General features: G+C 46.5%; 1 pseudogene; it reads right to left on the reverse strand.

Moving 5' to 3' along the window:
* Positions 1 to 383: 383 nt before the first annotated feature.
* Positions 384 to 567, reverse strand: LOC123567041 (small nucleolar RNA U3; annotated as a pseudogene).
* Positions 568 to 5,481: the final 4,914 nt, after the last annotated feature.

Genomic DNA, 5,481 nt, shown 5'->3' on the forward strand with positions numbered 1-5,481 from the left:
TTTTTTTTTTTGTACTTTTAGTAGAGACAGGTTTTCCCTATGTTGGCCAGGCTGGTCTCCAACTCCTGACCTCAAATGATCTGCCCGCCTTGGCCTCCCAAAGTGCTGGGATTACATGCGTGAGCCACTGCACCTGGCCTGTGTTTTCACCCTGTTGGCCAGGCTGGTCTGGAACTCCTGACCTCAAGCGACCCACCTGCCTCAGCCTCCCAAAGTGCTGGGATTACAGGTGTGAGCTACCACGCCCGGCGCAGGTGTATCTTTATGATACTGAAGATGCATGAGAAGGGCTTCCTGGACAGGGTTCAAAGTTCAAAACGAGAATTTGGATCTGCGCCTGGTCCCACATTAGTATTGTTTTGTTTTGCTGTTTAAGAAGGGAAACCACTTCGACTGCGTCCTCTCCTTCATCAATGCCTAGTGGCAGGTGCAACAAAACAAGTCCGAGAGCTGGCTTCATACTCAGGAAAGAACACCGTGTGTCCTGCTTCTGGCCTCCAGCTCCACACGATCAAAGAAACTGCCCCCGCAATGAGCTGTAGACATGAACTCTGAAAACACAGTCCTCATGTGTTTGGAATTTGTTCCTTCCAGTGGGTTCTTGGTCTCCCTAACTTCAAGAATGAAACTGAGGACCCGCACAGCAAGTGTTACTGTTCTTAGAGATGGTGTGTCTGGAGTTTTCTTCAGATGTTCAGATGTGTCCGGAATTTCTTCCTTCCGGTGGGTTCGTGGTCCCACTAACTTCGGGAGTGAAGCCACAGACCTTCGTAGTGAGTGTTACAATTCTTCAACCTGGTGCCTCCAGAGTTGCTTGTTCCTCCCAGTGTGTTAAAGGTAGGGCGAACCCAAAGAGCGAACAGAAGCAAGAGTCATTGTGAAGAGCCAAAGAACAAACATGCCACATCGTGTAGGAGAACCAGAGCGGGTTGCCACTGCTGGCACGGGTGGCCTGCTTTTATTCCCTTATTTGGCCCCACCCACATCCCGCTGATTGGTCCATTTTACAGAGTGCTGATGGTCCGTTTTACAGAGTGCTGATTGGTCCATTTTTACAGAGTGCTGATTGGTGCATTTACAAACCTTTAACTAAACACAGAGTGCTGATTGGTGCATTTATAATTCTTTAGCTAGATAGAAAAGTTCTCCAAGTCCCCACTGGACCCGGAAGCCCAGCCAGCTTCATCTCTTACTCACACATGGGTGCTCTTAGGGAAACAGCCATGTCTGGGTTGATTATGATGTGGGGAAAATTGGCCTTCATGGCCTTCTTTCTCTCTCTCTCTCTCTCTCTGTCTCTCTCTCTCCCTGTCTCTTTCTCTGTTTGTCTCTCTCTCCCTTTCTTTCTCTCCCTGTTTCTCTCTCTTTCTCTCTGTCTCTCTCTCCTTTTTCTCTCCTTCTCTTTATCTCTGTTTCTCTCTCACTGTTTCTGTCTCCGTCTGTGTGTGTGTGTGTATCTCCTCTTTCTCTTTCTCTGTCTCTTCTCTTTCTCTCTCTATTTCTGTTGATGTCTCTTGTCTCTTTCATCTCTTACTCTGTCTCTCTCTCTGTGTCTCTCCCTTTCTCTTTGTCTCTCTCTCTACTTCTCTTTCTCTCCCTCTCTCTCCCTCTCCCTCTCCCTGTTTCTCTTTCTCTCTGTCTCTTTATGTCTCTGTCTGTCCCTCTCCTTTTTCTCTCCCTTTTTTTGTCTCTCTGTTTCTCTCTCAGTCTCCTTCTTTCTCTCCCTCTCTCTGTCTGTCTCTGTCTCTCTGTCTGTCTCTGTCTCTCTGCACTCTGGCATCTCCAAACCTGCCCACCTCCTCCAGCATCTTGCTCTCAGCTAACTGCTATAAAACAACTCTTAAGACTCTCCCTGGTAAATGTTTAAGAATCTATTCTCTCTTCAGAGGTATTTGCAGGATTTTCTATATACCTGTCAGAACCTGTTAGTGAGAGACACTGCTTCCTGCCCAGAGCATCACCCACCTTGACAGCTACCTTCTCCAAGGAGAAAAACACCTCGAAAAATCACTGTGTACATTTTTATGCCCAATGTGGTTGGTGCAAGGAGAATTCATCTTATTAAATGTCAGATATGCAAATTCTTCTTAAAGAATCATGCCCAGAAATTGGGCTCGGCTATTTAATGCCATCTGAATATGATCTCCCAGGAGGAGCAAGAGTGTCTTCCTGGTTATTTTGATGGGGAGAGGGAAATGAATTTGGACAAAAACTAGCAGTTGTGGGAGCCGGTGGATTCTGCAAAACAGAAAGTAGGAAATAAGGAGAGTTGGGAAGAGCCCAGGACGTGGAGTGATAGAAATTATGGGGTCTGCTTTGCAGAGGAGAAAACAGAAGAATGAATGAATGAATGAATGAATGAATGAATGAATGAATGAATACGATTATGAAGTGATTTCTCTGGGAAGAATTCAGATGATGGCTAAATTATATTTGCCTGAATCCAAAATGTTAGATCTTGGACTAAAAGAGAGGAGGAGCTGGGTGTGGTGGCTTACACCTGTAATCCCAGCACTTTGGGAGGCCGAGGCAGGCAGATCACTTGAGGTCAGGAGTTCAAGACCAGCCTGGCCAACATGGCAAAACCCCATCTCTACCAAAAAAACAAAGAAAAAAATTTTTTAACAAGTTAGCTGAGCTTGTTCACACACACCTGTAATCCCAGCTACTCAGGAGGCTGAGGCGTGAGAATTGCTTGAACCTGGGAAGTGGAAGTTGCTGTGAGCCAATACCAAACAACTTCACTCCAGCCTGGGCATCAGAGGGAGACTCCATCTCAAAAAAAAAAAAAAAAAAAAAAAAAAAGAGAGAGAGAGAAAGAGGAGGAAGTGGGGGGGGTGAACCACCCAAGAGATCAGAGTCACGCAGGATCCAGTCATTGGAAACTTCCATGCCTAAAAACAGCTTGCGAGGGCCTGCATCATTTGCTCCCAGTTTATTTTCTCTCTCCACTCACTGCACTGCAGCCACACCTACGTTTTCTTTTCTTTTCCTTTTTCAGAGGCAGGGTCTCAATGTAGTCCAGGCTGGAGTGCAATGGCTCAGTCATAGCTCACTGCAGCCTTGAACTCCCAGGCTCAAGCCATCCTCCAACATCAGCCTCCTGAGTAGCTGGGACTACAGGTACATGTCTCCACGCCTGGCTATTTTTTAAATTATTTTGTTAAAACAGAGTCTCACTATGTCGCCCAGGCTGGTCTTGAACACCTGGCTTCAAACGATCCTCCCTCCACAGCCTCCTAAAGTGCTGGGATTACAGGCATGAGCCACTATATCTGGCCCACAGCTGCTTTTTCTTTTCTTTTCTTTTCTTTTTTTTTTTTTTTTTTTTTTTTTGAGACAGAGTCTCTGTCACCCAGGCTGGAGTGCAGTGGCGCCATCTCGGCCCACTGCAAGCTCTGCCTCCAGGGTTCACGCCATTCTCCTGTTCCAGCCTCCCAAGTAGCTGGGACTACAGGCACCCACCACCACGCCTGGTTTTTGTGTGTGTGTGTGTGTGTGTGTGTGTGTGTATTTTTTTGTATTTTTAGTAGAGATGGGTTTTCACCATGTTAACCAGGATGATCTCGATCTCCTGACCTGGTGATTCACCCACCTCAGCCTCCCAAAATGCTGGGATTACAGGCGTGAGCCACCGCGCCCAGCCCACAGCTACTTTTTCAAAGGCTTCCAAACACAACTCGTGGTCATGCCTCTCGGTCTTTGTGTAATCCATTCTCCTGCCTGAAATGCTGTCCTTGGGCTGGCTCTCTGAGCTCCTGAGCATCCTTTAAGAGTTAACCAAAATATCCCTGCCCCTGAGATGCTTCCCTGACCTGTGACTGCTCCTCCCCTCCAGGCATTCTATTTCTGCTGTGCTTTCAAAATACTGAGTACGTAGGTCTATTAATATTTAGCACTCTTTATTACACTGTTTACTTGGTTTATTTGATGTAAGCTCCTTGACAGCAGGGAGCACACATGTTTTCTCTTGGAGTATCCAGCCCCTGGCATAATGCCTAGAAAGCAGTGAATGTCAGTAAATTCTCCATAAATAAGAAGAAAAGAATAGGAAGAGAAGGGAGGATGTTTCGTTGACTTGATCTGATGAAAATTATGATACATACCTTTCATTTAATTCTGTGGAGTTGATACTCAGAGAGTCCTGGCTATATTCTTATATTTTGATATAGTAAAAGATAAAATGCTGGGAAAGAAATCCAAAGAAGAAGAGGGGTCATTTGGCTTTGAATTGCAGGGTCCCCGTATCCAGGGGGAGAAATTGTGTCCTCTTTCGCAAGGTGGTGCTAGTGAGAAGTTACGTAAGAGAAGAATTGACTGATCGGCATGAAGACACCTGCATTGTTGGCACTTTTAGTACAAACAGTCCTAAGAGTCTAGGTGAAGCATCTCTGTGAATACCTTGCTCAAATGCCGAAGGCTTTCCCACCCTTCCCACAGACAGGCAAGGCAGACCATTCCCAGGAATCAGAGCAGCTTGCGCATTCCTGAGAAGTAGCCCTGGCATGCCGTCGCTAACGCTCAGCTCAAAATCGGTGGTTCTTGCATGGGCTTGGTGGCTCACGCCTGTAATCCCAGCACATTGGGAGGCTGGGGCGGGCGGATCATCTGAGGTCAGGAGTTCAAGACCAATCTGGCCAACATGGCGAAACCCCATCTCTACTAAAAATATGAAAAATTAGCCAGGCATGGTGGCAGGCGCCTGTAATCCCAGCTACATGGGAGGCTGAGACAAGAAAATCACTTGAACCCGGGAGGTAGAGGCTGCTGTGAGCCGAGATCATGCCACTGCACTCCAGCCTGGATGACAGACTGAGACTCCATCTCAATAAATAAATAAATGCATTGGTGGTTCTCACCCAGAGAAGACTTTACTTCTTCCCCCAAAGGATATTTGGAGATGTCTGAAGATATCTTTGGGTGTTATAACTAGTGTGTCAGGGGGTTGCCACTAGCATCTAGCAGGTAGAGGCCAGGGATGCTGCTAAACATCCTACGGTGCATGGGATAGCCCCTCTCCCTTTCCCAAATAATTATCTGGCCCCGAATGTTAATAATACTGACACTGAGAAACCCTGCTCTAAATGATGTCATGGGAGATGTTACTCATTCTCAGAAATACCAGGACAGAAACTCTCAGCTCTAAAATACGCCACTCAGTGACTTGGGATCGGCACACCCTGAAGCATCCTTAAGCAACCTCAGCAGATTCTGGGTCAGATGATGCAACCACTCCAAATAATCACAGTGGTCATCATTTCCCACTTTCCTCATTTATTTACTCTCATGTGGAGGCCTTGCCTTATGCTCTATTGAGAAATTATTGGCATGTCTTTTTATCTGTCTTACTCTTTTTTTCGAGTTCACCTGCACTGGCACCTGCTCTCACCTCTGTATCTTCAGTCTCCATGGCTGAGATCTCCACTTTAACTAGAACCCATCCTCTCTGGACTCCTCCAAGATCTTGCTCTACCAGTTTTC

Source organism: Macaca fascicularis, chromosome 9 (genome assembly GCF_037993035.2).
Source record: "Macaca fascicularis isolate 582-1 chromosome 9, T2T-MFA8v1.1".
NCBI lineage: Eukaryota > Metazoa > Chordata > Mammalia > Primates > Cercopithecidae > Macaca > Macaca fascicularis.